Source organism: Triticum urartu, chromosome 4A (assembly GCF_056163025.1).
Source record: "Triticum urartu cultivar PI428250 chromosome 4A, HENAU_Tu73, whole genome shotgun sequence".
NCBI lineage: Eukaryota > Viridiplantae > Streptophyta > Magnoliopsida > Poales > Poaceae > Triticum > Triticum urartu.
Window position 1 is genome coordinate 42,454,059 of NC_141876.1, and position 18,537 is coordinate 42,472,595.

Consider the following 18,537-nt stretch of genomic DNA (forward strand, 5'->3'; position numbering starts at 1 on the left):
TTCCCTATGGACTGTACCTGAGTGGAATGTTTTTTAATGAAAAAGGGATGCTTGCCGGGTCATTTGTTTGCGGGTGGAACCCACGACAAGGAGTAAATCCTTGATATCTTCAAGATAAACATTTCCTTTCCCGGCAACAGGCCTTGTCGTCTCCCCACTTCGCTCGACCTTCCTCACGCCATTGGCGGAGGCAGGGATGAGGCGAGTTCTGGCTCCTTGTTTCATCCTTTCGCTGCCGCGACTACGACCAAACTTGGCCCCAGGAATGAGCCCTAGGGCCTAGAGTTATGGGAGCACGGTAGCTTAGGGGAAAACGAGGTTTCACATACCTCAGTCCATAATGGAATGCATGATAAGGGATGAAGAACTTATCTGAAGATGCAGCCCCCGGCAACCCTGGTTCGCCATGCGTGAATCTTTGCTCTTGCAGCCCCCGGCAATGCTGGCTTGCCGGGGGCTAGATGCTGGTCTGTTCATCTTCTTTTCCTCCCCAAGTGGTTCGGCACGGATATCCGTGTGTCCTGTGAACCAAAGAAGACAAAAGAAAGACAAAGAGACGCACACTCGACCTCTAAGCTAGGGGTTAGTCGCCGCTAAGCACTATCAACCCTAACCAAGGACGAGACTTGACCTAGCATGCATGCTATAACTTAGGGCGCCAGCGCTTCATTCATTTATGCTCAGGGTCTGCCCCTGGCTTTGTACAAAGGGTTACATGCATCATCGACAATGCCTGTACAAAAGGTGGCTTGCCGGGGGGCCCGGCAAGCCGCGCCTCATGGGTAAAACTTGCGAAGATGCTCAATGTTCCAGGAGTTACTCACCAGAACGGCATCTTCGGTCTCCAGGCGGACTGCGCCGGGCCTGGTGACTCGTATTACCCGATAAGGGCCTTCCCACTTTGGCGTCAACTTGTTGGAATTCTTGGCCGATTGAACGCGCCGAAGGACAAGGTCGCCTCCCTCAAGGATTCGGGCATGAACCTTGCGGCTATGGTAGCGGCGCAAGGCTTGCTGGTAGCGTGCTGCTCTCATAGCCGCCCAAAGACGATCATCCTCAAGGAGCATTGCGTCATCTTGCCGCAGTTGCTCTTGCTGAAGCTCACCATAAGCGAGCACTCGAGGTGACCCATATATGAGTTCAATGGGGAGAACTGCTTCTGCCCCGTATACTAGGGCAAAGGGTGTCTGGCCGGTGGCTCGATTTGGCGTCGTCCTGATCGACCAAAGAACCGTCGGCAACTCATCAATCCAGCGCCTCCCACTCTTGTGCAACCTATCAAAGGTCTTGGTCCTTAAGCCTCGCAGTACTTTAGCGTTTGCCCTCTCAGCTTGACCATTGCTTCGTGGGTGAGCAACGGAAGCGAAACAGACTTTGCTGCTGAGGTCTTGGATATATTGCATGAAGGTGCGGCTTGTGAACTGTGTTCCATTGTCGGTGATGACCCTGTTGGGTACACCAAAACGGCACACTAGTCCCTTGAAGAACTTGACGGCTGACTGAGCTGTGACCTTCCTCACCGCCTCCACCTCCGGCCACTTTGTGAACTTGTCGATTGCAACATACAAGTACTCAAAGCCCCCGACAGCGCGGGGGAAAGGGCCCAGTATGTCGAGCCCCCAGACCGAAGGGCCAGGAGAGAGGAATGGTTTGAAGGGATTGAGCTGGCTGATGAAGCTTCTTTGAATGGAACTGACACGCTTCACACCTGGTGACTAGTGTTGTCGCATCCTGGAGGGCGGTGGGCCAGAAGAAGCCTTGCCGAAATGCCTTGCCGGCAAGGGCCCTTGACCCAATGTGGGATCCACATATGCCTCTGTGAATCTCCGCCAACAGCTCCAGTCCTTCCTCCCGAGGGATACACTTCAATTTCACACCGTCCGGCCTCTTTCTGTACAGGACGTCATCGACGAACTGGTACATGGTAGAGCGACGGGTTACTTTTTCCGCTTCTTCCTGCCCTTCAGGAAGTTCCCCTGTTTGGAGGAATCGGACGGTATGCTGTGCCCACGCTGGAGCCTGGGGCTCGACGGCGAGGACTAAAGGCATTTCCTCCGCTATAGGAGCAGCTGTCTCGACGGCAAGAGCTTGACGCTCCACCGGAGCTAGCCGTCCCGTGGCGGGCTCAGTGTCCCTGGCAACATCCTTGCCGGCGGCTCCGGGGAGCTCGGCGGGAAAGTACTTTCCGGGTCCTGATTTCGTCCTCTTGTTCTGCTCTGTTGATGGATCAACGGATGGCTAAGTTAGCTGGAGCACAAAGGTACCTGGTTCCACAGGTAGCTTGAGGGCAGCGCGTTTTGACAGGTAATCGGCGATATCGTTCTCCGCTCAGGGAACGTATTCAGCCTGTATACCGTCAAAACGCTCTTCCAGCTTTCTCACTTCATCGACGTAGGCCTTCATCAACGGGCTCTGGTAGTCCTTGTTGACTTGCTTGACGACGAGCTGCGAGTCGCCCCTGACGATGAGCTTCTTGATTCCGAGGTCTGCCGCAATCCTAAGACCGGCAAGCAGCCCTTCGTACTCTGCCGTATTGTTTGTTGACACCTCCCTGGGGAAGTGCATCTGGATCACGTACTTGAGGTGCTCTCCGGTGGGCGCGACAAGCAGTACGCCAGCCCCGGCACCGTGTAAGGAGAAAGCTCCATCAAAGTACATGATCCAACTGCAACTTGCCTCCTTGCCGGGGAGAGCAGTCTCTTGGGCTTCTTTGTCAGGTGTTGCAGTCCATTCTGCAATGAACTCCGCCAGGACTTGGCTCTGAATCGTCGAAGTACTTTCAAACTTGAGGCCAAAGCTGGACAGCTCCAGTGCCCATTCCACAATTCTTCTCGTTGCATCTGGATTGTGCAATATCCGTTGCAGAGGGAGGTGAGTGACGACAGTGATCTCGTGTGCCTGGAAGTAGTGACGCAGCTTCCTCGAGGCCATAAGAAGGCCGAAGAGCAGTTTCTGCACGCCGGAGTACCTTGATCTAGCTCCCTGCAGGAGGGAACTAACAAAGTAGACCGGGTGCTGCATCATTTTGTTCTTCGGCGGCACTTCAACTGGCTGTGTCGTCTCTGCATTGGTGGTGTCGGGCTCTGTCGCTGCCATTACCTCGTCGTCAACCTCTCTCTGCGCCACTAGTGCGGCGCTGACCACCTGGTTCGTTGCCTCCAGGTATAGCAGCAACGGCTCCTGTGGCCTAGGCGCAACTAGTATTGGCGCGGAGGAGAGGTACTTCTTCAAATCTTGCAATGCTGCTTCGGCTTCTGGCGTCCACTCCATCGTGCCCGCCTTTTTGAGGATCTTGAAAAAGGGAAGGGTGCGCTCGGCAGACTTGGAAATGAATCTGCCCATGGCGGCGACGCAACCAGCAAGCCGACGCACATCCTTGATTCGCTTGGGTGCTTCAATCTGTTCTATAGCTTTGATCTTGTCCGGATTGGCCTCTATCCCACGCTGTGACACAAAGAACCCGAGAAGCTTGCCGGATGGGACGCCAAAGACGCACTTCTCAGGGTTCAGCTTGAGATTGATCTTGCGCAGGTTCACAAACATTTCTTGCAAATCCGGTATGAGGGTTGCCCTGTCCTTGGTTTTGACCACTATGTCATCCATATAAGCTTCCATATTTCTATGGAGCTGGGGTTCAAAACCAATCTGGACCGCCCTTGCAAATGTCGAACCAGCACTCTTCAGCCCGAAAGGCATCCGCATGAAACAATACGTACCACATGGGGTGATGAATGATGTTTTCTTTTCGTCTTCTCTTGTCATGAAGATCTGGTGGTAGCCGGAGTAGGCATCGAGGAATGACAACAGATCACACCCAGCTGTGGAGTCAACAATCTGGTCGATGCGCGGTAACGGGAAGGGGTCCTTAGGACAAGCCTTATTGATATCTGTGTAATCAATACACAGCCTCCACTTCCCATTGGCCTTGTGCACTACGACCGGATTGGCCAACCACGTTGGATGGAGCACTCCTCTTACCAAACCCGCTGCTTCCAGTTTCCGGATCTCCTCTGTGATGAACTCTTGTCGTTCCAAAGCTTGCTTTCTGACCTTCTGCTTGACGGGCCACGCATGAGGACAGACAGCAAGGTGGTGCTCAATCACCTCCCTGGGAACACCGGGGATGTCGGAAGCTTGCCATGCAAACACATCGACATTCGCCCGCAGGAAGGTGATGAGCACGTCTTCCTATTTGTCGTCAAGGGTGGAGCTTATGGTGAAAGCCCCTCCCGTGCCGTCCTCATTGACAGAAACCTTCTTGGTTCCCGGCGGTATGGCCCTGGGCTTCTTGTTTCCGCCGGTGGAGCTCTCTGGCACGTCCTCGATGGGAGCGCTACACTCCGGAGAGGTGCGCTTGCCGGAGTGGGTGTCCGAGGTCTCACCGGTCTTCTTCTTCTTCTTCCCTCCTGGGGTCCCAGCGGCAGGAGCAAGTGCCCTAGTGGCGGCAGCTGCTGCAACTGCTTGCTGGTATAGTTGGTTAGCGCAAATCAGTGCATCTTTCTTATCGGAGGGGATGGTGATGATCGTCACAGGTCCTGGCATCTTCAGGGTGTTGTAGGCGTAGTGTGACGCCGCCATGAACTTGGCCAGTGCTGGGCAGCCAAGGATCCCGTTGTAGGGCAAGGGGATCTTGGCAACATCAAACACGATCCTCTCCGTCCTGTAGTTCAGATCGCTTCCAAAAGTTACGGGCAGCGTGACCTTTCCCTTAGGTTGGCTTCTTCCCGGGTTGACCCCCTGAAACGTGCCCGTCTCTTCGAGGTCTCCATCAGGAATCTGCAGTTTCTCGATCACGGCAGGCGAGATCAAGTTCAGACCGGCCCCGCCATCGACTAGCATCTTTGTCACCTTGAGGTTGCGTATTGTTGGTGAAACCAACAATGGCAAGCACCCGACCGTAGTAGTGCGATCAGGGTGATCCTCGGTGTCAAAAATGATAGGTGTGCTAGACCACTTCAGCGGCCTTTGGGCATCAAACGACGGCTCTGCCGTTGTAATCTCTCGTGCCCACTGTTTAAGCTGGCGGTGAGAAGTATGCAGCGAGGCGCCGCCGTCTATGCACATGGCCTCTGTAGCTTTCTGAAACTCTTGGTCGCCGGATTCGTCGTCCTCTTCGTGATCGTCGTCTTCTGGCTTTTTGTCACGGCCCCGGGCGGGCCTCTCCTGTTGTTTATCCTTGCCGTGACGGCCCGCCTGGTCGTCACGCTTCTTGCCAGACCCCTTAGCACCGTCTTGGCCCTTCTCCTTGTCCCGCCTCTCATATTCAGCCCTCTGCTTCTCAACGAGGAGCTCAACCTGTCGGCAGTCTTGGAGAGCATGGCCTTTGGTGCGATGGATCTTGCAGTATCGCTTGTCGGAGTTTCCTGGCTTCTCGGCAACTGCCAAGGCTCGGCAGGCAACACATCTGGCAATTTCCTTGACGGGGTCATCTACCTTGGTTTTCTTGGTGGAGCCGGTGTCATCATATCCCTCGACGGCAAGCACGGCTTTACCTTTGCGCTTCCTGTTGCGGCGCCGGCCCTTCTTCGCAGGGGCAGCAGTATCTTCATCTAAGGAGTCGGTTTCCATGCCGGCGTCTTCGCCGGGGTACTTCCTTCCCTCTTCAGCCCGGGCACATCTGTCAGCAAGAACATAGAGTTCTGCTACATCTTTCACCTTGTTCATTGCCAGCTCTTCGCGCATCTTGCGGTTACGCACGTTCTGATGGAACGCGTTGATGATGGCGGTAGGGTGAACATCAGGGATATTGTACTGTATCCGGCTGAACCTTTGTATATACTTGCGGAGACTCTCTCCTCCCTTCTGGGGAATGACGTGCAGGTCGCTCGCTTGGCCATGGGCTTGGTGGCCTCCAGTAAAGGCGCCCACAAACTCATGGCACAAATCCGACCAGGAGGAAATAGAGTCTACCGGCAAGTGCATCAACCATGACATGGCATTGGGTTTAAGGGCCAACGGAAAGTAATTCGCAAGTACCTTATCGTCGCGGGCTCCGGCAGCTTCCATCGCAATGGTGTAGATGCTGAGGAACTCGAACGGGTGGGTCTTGCCGCTGTACTTTTCGCCCACGTCAGGTTTGAAGGTGCGGTGAGTGGGCCACTGGAACTGCCGCAGCTCACGGGTAAAAGTCGGACAGCCTACCTCGTAAGGTAGGCCTCCAGGGCTCTCCGGTGCTGGGTGGTTCACAGCAGGCCCTGCTCGCCTGTCTGACTGGTGGCGCGCTCCGCACCGGCGCTCGATAGTGGTTCGAGCGTCTTCATGTTCTCGTTCCCGAAGGACTTGGCGCTGGTCACAGTGGGTCCGCGGGTCGGACGACGCTATGCAGATTTCGTCGCCCGCAACATCGCGGCGGGCTGGCGTCCGCGGTACCAGGCGAGGAGGAGGCGAGTGCACCGTGGTCGCGGCGCCGCCGGCTTTCCTGCCACTGGTGCGTGGGACTCCGTCGGAGCGTCGACCCGGGGGCTCCACCGGGCTCGGTTCGTCTTTGTTGGCCACCGCAACAAGGCTTCGGATAGTGGCTCTCCATTCATCGAGTTTCCCCGTAGTGGGAGGAAAATCGAGGAGCAACTGCGCGCGCCAGGGCTTCTGCTGGCGTTGGTGGCAGCAAAACCTGCACGGATCGCGACGTGCTTCGACTTCTGACCATGTCAGAAGGAGCTCTATCACGACCCCGCGGTTGCATGCCATCTTGACCAATGCCTCGGCGAGCGGGCAGGTCTTCTACCTCCCGGGAGTGGCGCTCGGGGCTCTTCCCGCGGCGACGCCCGGGGTCTTCGGCGTGGTTGCGCCGTTCGTCGCGCGCCGCTTGAGAGGAGCGCGCCGTCAGCGCCGGCGTGGGAGTCTTGGAGGCCCTCGCATCACCTTCGGGCGGGGTGGTAGCAATCTTGGAAGGCCCCGCGCCACCTGTGGAGGGCCTGGCTCCGTCTTTGGATTTGGCGGCGTGCGGCCCGTTACCAGGCGCACGAACATCGCCGCCTCCCAAACTCCGGCTGCTGGGACGGTGTTGGTGTTCGCGAACGGCGCCCCGGGTCCTTTCTGCGACCGGTCCGCTGCTCGCCCACGTCGGGACGGGATGTCCGGCTTCCGACGGGCCAACCGCCACCGTCGTCTTCTTCATGGACGCCATGACGATGAAGAAGCGTCGAACTAACTGCTAAGGCCGATTCTCACAACTGCGCCCCCTACCTGGCGTGCCAAAGATGTCGGTGGGAATGACACCTATGGGATCACAAGAATCCCTACTACGGTTGCGGGGCGCGGGGTCGTGAGAAGAGCGTATCAAACATATAGCACACGGTTCGTTTATCCAGGTTCGGGCTGTGAGGATGCGTAAAACCCTACTCCTGCTTTGGTGGATTGTATATATGTGTTCTTGAGCTAGCTATGGGGCATGAGGAGCTCCAAAAAGCCGAATCCGCCTCCTGGTCACCTCGGGCCTCCTTTTATAGGAAAGGGGTTGCCACAGTGGCACATAGGAGGAGGAAAGGGTACAGTGATGTGAGGTTATCCCTCGCATTACGTGACAAGGCGCATTTAATGCGTCTTGCCCAGGTTTCCTTGCTTTATCGGGGACGGGGGAGAGCCCTGTCTCATCCGTCGCCGCTCCCTCTCGTGTCGACACGCGCCCTGGCCAGCGGTGCCCACGGTGCCATGTAGGCAGGCAGGGAGCTGAGGTGGTGCAGCGGTGGGTCTCCACGAAGATCCGCATGCCGCCACGCAGGTGCCTGCCCAGCTGGTTGGGTTGGCAGCTGCATGCGAACGGCGGTGGAGGTTTGACTGGCGTGGGCCTGATGGTGGCCATACGGGTGTTCTTGGCAAGGGTCTTGCCGTGGCGCCTGCTGTTATCCCCGGCAAGGCTCTTGCCGGGGGCCTAGTGGTCCTCCGTGGCTGGGATCCCGCCAAGGATCATCATCTTCTAAAGGGTGTATCTGATCTTGAATGTCTTCACAAAGATCCGCATGCCACCACGGGGACGTCTCCCGAATCCTTGCCCCATAGGGGCAGTGGACTCAAGGGTGACTCACTCCGTAGGTGTGGGGCGAGCTGCCACGGCAAGGGTCTTGCCGGGTTTGCTAAAACCGCCTCCAGGCAAGGATCTTGCCGGGGGGGTCCGCTTCGTCCCCTTTGCTCTTTGTGGTCTTGGTCTTGGCGTCGTTCTACTTCTCCTGAGCTTCGGCCTTACCTTGGCTCACCTCCCTTGCCTTGCTCAGTGTGGTGGTGCCCGTGGCTCAGACTGCCCGTGCACAGTTATAGGGGTACAAAAAGTGTACCCCTCTTTTTGTACACCGACAAGCGACCAGTCTCTCGCCTTATCATGACAGTCAGTTTTCGGCTTTCTCTACTAAGGTGCTCGTCCGGAAGAACCGGGACACAATCGCAGTAGTTCTCCCACCGCTACCTTAGCCGATATAACGGAACGTAAGGTACCAAAGCATGGGAGCCGGGCAAACCCAACATTTGACCAAAGACATGATTTAGAGCTGATGCATATAATGCTATAAGTTCGGGGTGCCGCACTGTCGAAAGTGTTTAGACTTCTTGTGCCGTATTATGGGGTAAACAAGAACCCCTGGCGTACTTACCGCACCCAAACGAACGGGTGTGGATTGTCGTAAATGGACATATAAGAGAGAAAAGAAGAAAAACTTAAATAATGCAATGATAGACTATCGATATGCATTGTTATTTAAATAATATGTCGAAGCGTACTGGTACAAGTAGTGCAATAAGCAGAAAGCAGGACAATTTGAAATGTCCTATCCCAAGGCGAGCTGCGCATAGATTAGTAAAAAACGGGTATATCAATTATCATTAGAGACCACCTGGGGGTTCCCGTGTTCATCTTAGCATCTTGCCGCCTTGGTTGTCGCTTCCGGAATGTGTCCGACAATCGTACTACCGGAAAGGGCTTCCAGAGAGTTAGGCCCTGAAAGAGAAAATGAATGATAAAGGTATACAACCCCTAGGGCGGTTAAGCCACATTGCGGGGTGTGTCCTGATCGTGCCCCCGCCTATGTCCATGGTATTTTCAGTGCATGGTTATGTACGCACGGCACGGATTTTGTCGCTTGACTGGGACTCGGACGGGGGCCGAATTTCTAGGCGAGCTCTGATCGTGCCAGGAGATCCTGTTGCAGCTTGTTCTGGACTCGCTTGAAGGTGTCCGGGGGCTGTGATGCCCAATGAGTGGTCTGCCTTAAAAGGCTGCTTTGTGCTTCTGCTGCAAGGGCCGCAGTGTGCTCTTCCATGCGGAGCGAGCGTTCTGTGTTTCCATTTACTATTATGACCCCCCTGGGTCCTGGCATCTTGAGCTTAAGGTATGCATAATGTGGCACTACATTAAATTTTGCGAATGTTGTCCGTCCGAGCAGTGCATGATAGCCACTGCGAAACGGGACGATATCGAAGATTAACTCTTCGCTTCAGAAGTTGTCCGGTGATCCGAATACCACTTCCAGTGTGATTGAGCCTGTGTAATGGGCCTCTACACCTGGGGTGATGCCTTTAAAGGTGGTTTTGCTGGGTTTGATCCCCGAGGGATCGATACCCATTTTTCACACTGTATCCTGATAGAGCAGGTTCAGGCTGCTGCCGCCGTCCATAAGAACTCGAGTGAGGTGAAATCCGTCAATGATGGGGTCTAGGACCAGTGCGGCAGATCCGCCATGACGGATGCTAGTGGGGTGGTCCCTACGATCGAAGGTGATCGGGCAAGCAGACCATGGGTTGAACTTTGGGGCGACGGGCTCCATCGCATAGACGTCCCTTAGTGCACGCTTCCTCTCCCTCTTGGGAATTTGGGTTGCGTATATCATGTTCACTGTCTTCACTTGTGGGGGAAACCCCTTCCGTCCTCCTGTGTTCGGCGGCCGGGGCTCTTCTTCGTCATCACTATGCAGCCCCTTGTCCTTGTTTTCGGCATTTAACTTGCCGGCCTGCTTGAACACCCAACATTCTCTGTTGGTGTGATTGGCTAGCTTGTCGGGGGTGCCGTGGATTTGACACGAGCGATCTAGTATGTGATCCAAACTGGACGGAGTCGGAGTATTTCTTCTAAATGGCTTTTTCCGCTGACCGGATCTAGAGCCTTTGAATCCAGCTTTGACTGCCGTATCTTCGGTGTTATCGCCGTTATTGCGGCGCTTTGGTCTGTTACGATGTTGCCTACTGTTAACATCTTTGGTATGCGAGGTGTGCGGATTCCTCTATGTGTTGTTGTTGCGAGCCAGCCAGCTATCCTCGCCCGCGCAAAAGCGGGTCATGAGTGTTCTGAGGGCTGCCATAGATTTCGGCTTCTCCTGGCCGAGGTGGCGGGCGAGCCACTCGTCACAGATGTTATGCTTGAATGCCGTCAGGGCCTCTGCGTCCAGACAGTCTACAATTTGGTTTTTCTTAGTCAGGAACCGAGTCCAGAATTGTCTGGCCGATTCTCCTGGCTGCTGGGTTATAGGGCTCAAGTCATCAGCATCCGGTGGCCGCACATAAGTGCCCTGGAAGTTGTCAAGAAATGCGTCTTCCAGATCCTCCCAACTACCGACGGAATCTGCTGACAAGCTGTTCAGCTATTGCCGAGCTGGCCCTTTGAGTTTTAGTGGGAGGTACTTGATGGCATGTAGATCATCACCGCGAGCCATGTGGATGTGAAGGAGGAAATCCTCGATCCATGCAGCAGGATCTATTGTGCCATCGTATGATTCGATATTTACGGTTTTGAAACCCTCCGGGAATTCGTGAATCATAACTTCATCAGTGAAGCCTAGGGGGTGTGCGGCTCCTCTGTGCCGGGCTATATCCCGACGCAGTTCATACGAATCTTGTCTGCTGTATTCGGCCCGGCCAGATTTACTCTTGGTGTATCCGACGTGACGATCATCGTCCCGTGTTGGCGCGCATGTCCGTGACCCGTATATGGACCTTGCGATTTTTGCCTTACTGTCCAATACGTCTCGCAGGTCCCTTGTGTTGTCCCGGGCCTTAGTATTTTTGATTGAGTGGCGGCGGGGTGCAGGCTGAACTTCAGGCTGAAACGCCTCTCTGGCTCGGCCACGCGGTGGCCGGTCAGCCACATCGTACACTGGTGATTGAGGTTTCAATGCTTCCTCCTCGAGGTGAGGTAGCAACCTGCGTTTGGGTAACTCTTGGAGGGGCGCTCGAGTTCATACTCCTCGAACGCAAGGACTTCGGGCCACCTGTCTGCTAGCAAGTCTTGATCAGCTTGAAGCTGTTGCTGCTTTTTCTTCAGGCTATTTGTCGTGGCCATAAGCCGGCGCTTGAAGTGCTCTTGCTCGACGGGGTCCTCAGGCACGATAAATTCTTCGTCGCCGAGGCTCGCCTCATCTTCGGAGAGAGGCATGTAATTGTCCTCCTCCGGTTCTCCATCTGCTGCCCGCTTTGGGGGGCTAGCTTATTCGTCCTCCGGCTCTACATCGCGCTGGAGGGGATTGTTGTTGTCTTCGGCACTATCCGGAGTGTTAGTATCTCCTGTGCCGGTATCACTGCTCTTGTTGTGGCGGGACTTAGAGCGGCGCCGCTGACGTCGGCGTTTGGGTTGCTTCTTGGAGGGGTCATCCTCTACTGTCTCGTCGCCATTGCCTTCTTTGGGGGTGTCCACCATGTATATATTATATGCTGAGGTGGCGGTCCAGTGCCCTGTGGGCGGTGGTTCCTGTTCGTCTCCGGCGTCGTCGTCCATACCATCGAAGTCCTCTGAGTCGAAGTCGAGCATGCCGGTTAAGTCATCGATAGTGGCTACTAAGTGGGTGGTGGGTGGGCAGCGAATTTCTTCATCGTCCGCATCCCATTCTAGCCGGACATAGTTCAGCCAAGGTTCTCCTGATAGGGAGAGAGACCTTAATGAATTTAGCACATCGCCGAAGGGCGAGTGCTGAAAGATATCCGTGGAGGTGAACTCCATGATCGGCGCCCAGTCAGATTCGACGGGTACGGATGTAAGCGGCTCGGAGTCCGTGGCCGGAGATGAATCCAGTGGTTCGGCGACACGGCTCTCGTAAGGGGTGAAGTTAGTATCCGGCTCTATCGCCACTGAGAGTGCGGCCTCCATGGCAGGGTCCATCCCTCCGCTCTTGGATGGCGTGACTTGCTCCGGATTAATGGCCGGAGTAGTTGCAGATGTGATCTCCCGAACATTGTCCGACGGCAGGGTTACGTCATGCTCGTCGCGACTGTGCGGCGCGTCCGACATGGGCTCGAATCCGTCGAAGATCAAGTCTCTGCGAATGTCGGCCGTGTAATTCAAGTTTCCAAATCTGACCTGATGGCCAGGGGTGTAGCTCTCGATCTGCTCCAAATGGCCAAGCGAATTGGCCCGCAGTGCGAAGCCGCCGAATACAAAGATCTGTCCGGGGAGGAAAACCTCACCCTGGACCGCATCGTTACTGATGATCGAAGGATCCATTGAGCCTTATGGTGACGGCATAGTGGAACTCTCAATGAAAGCACCAATGTCGGTGTCAAAACCGGCGGATCTCGGGTAGGGGGTCCTGAACTGTGCGTCTAAGGCGGATGGTAACAGGAGGCAGGGGACACGATGTTTACCCAGGTTCGGGCCCTCTTGATGGAGGTAATACCCTACGTCCTTGTTGATTGTTCTTGATGATATGAGTATTACAAGAGTTGATCTACCATGAGATCATAGAGGCTAAACCCTAGAAGCTAGCCTATGGTATGATTGTATGTTGTCCTACGGACTAAACCCTCCGGTTTATATAGACACCGGAGGGGGCTAGGGTTACACAAGGTCGGTTACAAGGGAGGAGATATACATATCCGTATTGCCTAGCTTGCCTTCCACGCCAAGTAGAGTCCCATCCAGACACGAGACGAAGTTTTCAATCTTGTATCTTCATAGTCCAACAGTCCGGCCAAAGGATATAGTCCGACTGTCCGGAGACCCCCTAATCCAGGACTCCCTCACCTTCTATCATAGATCCGAAGGCAAGATATTTGTTGCTAAGAATGGATCCTTTCTAGAGAATTTTCTCTCAAAACAAGTGATTAGGAGGAATGTAAAACTTGATGAGGTAATTATACCTTCTCCCGAATTGGAAAGTAGTTCATCACCGAAATTAGTTCTAGTGATTCCTACACCAATTAGTGAGGAAGTTAATGATGATGATCGTGAAACTTCATATCAAGTTACTACCGAACCTCGTAGGTCAACCAGAATACGTTCCGCGCAGAGTGGTATAGTAATCCTGTTCTGGAGGTCATGTTACTTGACCATGACGACCCTACGAACTATGAGGAAGCGATGATGAGCCCAGATTCCGTGAAATGGCTTGAAGCCATGAAACCTGAGATGAGATCCATGTATTAGAAGAAAGTATGGATTTTGATTGACTTGCCCGTTGATCGGTGATCCATTAAGAATAAATGGATTTTCAAGAGGATGACAGACACTGATAATAGTGTTACTATCTACAAAGCTCGAGTTGTCGCATAAGGTTTTCGACAAGTTAAAGATGTTGACTACGATGAGATTTACTCACTCGTAGTGATGCTTAAGTCTGTCCGAATCATGTTAGCAATTGCCACATTTTATAAAATCTGGCAAATGGATGTCAAAACTGCATTCCTTAATGGATTTCTTAAAGAAGAGTTGTATATGATGCAACAAGAAGGTTTTATAAATCCTAAAGGTGCTAACAAAGTGTGCAAGCTCCAACGATCCATCTATGGACTGGTGCAAGCATCCCGGAGTTGGAATATATACTTTGATAAAGTGATCAAAGCATATGGTTTTATACAGACTTGTGGTGAAGCCTATATTTATAAGAAAGTGAGTGGGAGCACTACAGCATTTCTGATAAGTATATGTGAATGACATATTGTTGATCGGAAATAATGTAGAATTTTCTGGAAAGCATAAAGGAGTGTTTGAAAAGAGTTTTTCAAAGAAAGACCTCAATATGAAGCTACTTACATATTGAGCATCAAGATCTATAGAGATAGATCAAGACACTTGATATATTTTCAATGAGTACATACCTTGACAAGATTTTGAAGTAGTTCAAAATGGAAAAGTCAAAGGGGGAGTTTTTGCCTGTGTTGCAAGGTGTGAAGTTAAGTAAAGACTCAAAACCCGACCACGGCAGAAAATAGAAAGAGAATGAAAAGTCATTCCCTATGCCTCAGTCATAGGTTCTATAAAGTATGATATGTTGTGTACTAGACCTATTGTGTACCTCACCATAAGTTTGGCAAGAGGGTACAATAGTGATCCAAGAGTGGATCACTGGACAGCAGTCAAAAATATCCTTAGTGGAATCAGTAAATGTTTCTCGGTTATGGAGGTGACAAAGAGTTCATCGTAAAGAGTTACGTCGATGCAAGCTTTGACACCGATCTGGATGACTCTAAGTCTCGATATAGATACATATCGAAAGTGGGAGCAATTAGCTAGAGTACCTCCGTGCAAAGCATTGTAGACATAGAAAATTTGCAAAATACATACGGCTCTGAATGTGGCAGACCCGTTGACTAAATTTCTCTCACAAGCAAAACATGACCACTCTTTGGGTGTTAATCACATAGCGATGTGAACTAGATTATTGACTCTAGTAAACCCTTTGGGTGTTAGTCACATGGAGATGTGAACTAATCACATAAAGATGTGAACTATTGGTGTTAAATCACATGACGATGTGAACTAGATTATTGACTCTAGTGCAAGTGGGAGACTGAAGGAAATATGCCCTAGAGGCAATAATAAAGTTGTTATTTATATTTCCTTATATCATGATAAATGTTTATTATTCATGATAGAATTGTATTAATCGGAAACTTAGTACATGTGTGAATACATAGACAAACAGAGTGTCACTAGTTTGCCACTACTTGACTAGCTCGTTGAATCAATGATGGTTATGTTTCCTAACCATAGACATGAGTTGTCATTTGATTAACGGGATCACATCATTAGAGAATAATGTGATTGACTTGACCCATCCGTTAGCTTAGCACGATGATCGTTTAGTTTGTTGTTATTTCTTTCTCCATAACTTATACATGTTCCTGTGACTATGAGATCATGCAACTCCCGAATACCGGAGGAACACTTTGTGTGCTACCAGACATCACAACGTAACTGGGTGATTCTAAAGGTGCTCTATAGGTGTCTCCAATGGTGTTTGTTGAGTTGGCATAGATCGAGATTAGGATTTGTCACTCCGAGTATCGGAGAGGTATCTCTGGGCCCTCTCGGTAATGCACATCACTATAAGCCTTGCAAGCATTGTGACTAATGAGTTAGTTGTAGGATGATGCATTAAAGAACGAGTAAAGAGACTTGCCGATAACGAGATTGAACTAGGTATTGAGATACCGATGATCAAATCTCGGGCAAGTAACATACCGATGACAAAGGGAACAACGTATGTTGTTATGCGGTTTGACCGATAAAGATCTTTGTAGAATATGTAGGAACCAATACGAGCATCCAGGTTTCGCTATTGGTTATTGACCGGAAGTGAGTCTCGGTCATGTCTACATAGTTCTCGAACCCGTAGGGTCCGCACGCTTAACGTTTGGTGACGATCGGTATTATGAGTTTATAAGTTTTGATGTACCGAAGGTAGTTTAGAGTCCCGGATATGATCACGGACATGACAAGGAGTCTCGAAATGGTCGAGACATAAAGATTGATATGTCGGACGGCTATATTCGGACACCGGAAGTGTTTCGGGTGATTTGGGAGAAAACCAGAGTGCTGGAGGGGTTACCGGAACCCCCAGGGAAGTATTGGGCCTTAGTGGGCCTTAGGGGAGAGAGAGGGCAGCAGCCCAGGAGGTGGCGCCCCCCCCCAAGGGGAGTCCGAATAGGACTAGGGGAGGGGGCGCAGCCCCTCTTTTCCTCTCCCTCTCCCTTTCCTTCCTTCCCCATTCCCCCTTCCTAGTAGTACTAGGAAAGGATGAATCCTACTCCTACAAGGAGGAGGATTCCTCCTCTCCTTGGGCGCACCAAGGGTCGTCCGGCCTCCCCCTTGCTCCTTTATATACGGGGGCAGGGGGCACCCTAGAACACACAAGTTGATTGTTCCAAGCCGTGTGCAGTGTCCCCCTCCACCATATTCCACCTTGGTCATATCATTGTAGTGCTTAGGCGAAGCCCTGCGCTGGTAACTTCATCATCACCATCATCATGCCGTCGTGCTGACGAAGCTCTCCCTCGAAGCTCTACTGGAGCGTGAGTTTGTGGGACGTCACCGAGCCAAACGTGTACAGATCGCGGAGGTGTCGTACATTCGGTACTAGGATCGGTCGATCGTGAAGACGTACAACTACATAAACCGCCTTTTCATAACGCTTCCTCTTACGGTCTACGAGGGTATGTGGAAAACACTCTCCCCTCTTGTTTCTATGCATCACCATAATCTTGCGTGTGCGTAGGAATTTTTTTAAATTACTATGTTCCCCAACATCTTTGTGAAAGGCATGAGAATTTACTAAATAGCACGATCATGGTTTTCCAGACCGTTCTTGTCCTCCTTTTCATGCACCGATTGTTTGAATTTGAATTATGTGCATTAAGACCTAGAAAATGCACATAATCCCCTACATATTATAAATGAACCCGGAAAAGTGCCAAATTTGAACACGGTGATTTGCAGGGTTTATGTTCATCGTAGAAAAAACTCATGGACAAAGTGTTGGGGAACGTAGTAATTTCAAAAAAAAATTCCTACGCACACGCAAGATCATGGTGATGCATAGCAACGAGAGGGGAGAGTGTTGCCTACGTACCCTCGTAGACCGACAGCGGAAGCGTTAGCACAACGCGGTTGATGTAGTCGTACGTCTTCACGGCCCGACCGATCAAGCACCGAAACTACGGCACCTCCGAGTTCTAGCACACGTTCAGCTCGATGACGATCCCCGGACTCCGATCCAACAAAGTGTCAGGGAAGAGTTCCGTCAGCACGATGGCGTGATGACGATCTTGATGTACTACCGTCGCAGGGCTTCGCCTAAGCACCGCTACAATATTATCGAGGATTATGGTGGAAGGGGGCACCGCACACGGCTAAGAATATGATCACGTGGGTCAACTTGTGTGTCTAGAGGTGCCCCCGTATATAAAGGAGCAAGGGGGGAGGAGGCCGGCCCTAGGAGAGGCGCGCCAGGTGTGGAGTCCTGCTCCCACCGGGATTAGGATTCCCCCCCTTTCCTAGTTGGAATAGGATTCAGGAAGGGGGGAAGAGGAGAGAGAGAAGGAAGGGGGCGCCGCCCCCCTCTCCTTGTCCTATTCGGACTAGGGGGGAGGGGCGCGCGGCCCAGCCCTGGCCACCTCTCCTCTCTTCCACTAAAGCCCACTAAGGCCCATATACCTCCCGGGGGGTTTCGGTAACCTCCCGGTACTCCGGTAAAATCCCGATTTCTCCCGGAACACTTCCGATATCCAAATATAGGCTTAGAATATATCAATCTTTATGTCTCGACCATTTCGAGACTCCTCATGATGTCCGTGATCACATCTGGGACTCCGAACAAACTTCGGTACATCAAAAAGCATAAACTCATAATATAACTGTCATCGAAACCTTAAGCGTGCGGACCCTACGGGTTCGAGAACAATGTAGACAAAACCAATAGCGGAACCTGGATGCTCATATTGGCTCCCACATATTCTACGAAGATCTTTATCAGTCAGACCGCATAACAACATACGTTGTTCCCTTTGTCATCGGTATGTTACTTGCCCGAGATTCGATCGTCGGTATCTCAATACCTAGTTCAATCTCGTTACCGGCAAGTCTCTTTACTCGTTCCGTAATACATCATCCAACAACTAACTCATTAGTTGCAATGCTTGCAAGGCTTAAGTGATGTGCATTACCGAGAGGGCCCAGAGATACCTCTCCGACAATTGGAGTGACAAATCCTAATCTTGAAATACGCCAACCCAACATGTACCTTTGGAGACACCTGTAGAGATCCTTTATAATCACCCAGTTACGTTGTGACGTTTGGTAGCACACAAAGTGTTCCTCCGGCAAACGGGAGTTGCATAATCTCATAGTCATAGGAACATGTATAAGTCATGAAGAAAGCAATAGCAACGTACTAAACGATCGGGTGCTAAGCTAATGGAATGGGTCATGTCAATCACATCATTCTTCTAATGATGTGATCCCGTTAATCAAATAACAACTCTTTTGTTTATGGTTAGGAAACATAACCATCTTCGATTAACGAGCTAGTCAAGTAGAGGCATACTAGTGACACTCTGTTTGTCTATGTATTCACACATGTATTATGTTTCGGTTAATACAATTCTAGCATGAATAATAAACATTTATCATGATATAAGGAAATAAATAATAACTTTATTATTGCCTCTAGGGCATATTTCCTTCAGTCTCCCACTTGCACTAGAGTCAATAATCTAGTTCACATCGCCATGTGATTCAACACTAATAGTTCACATCACCATGTGATTAACACCCATAGTTCACATCGTCATGTGACCTATACCCAAAGGGTTTACTAGAGCCAGTAATCTAGTTCACATTGTTTATGT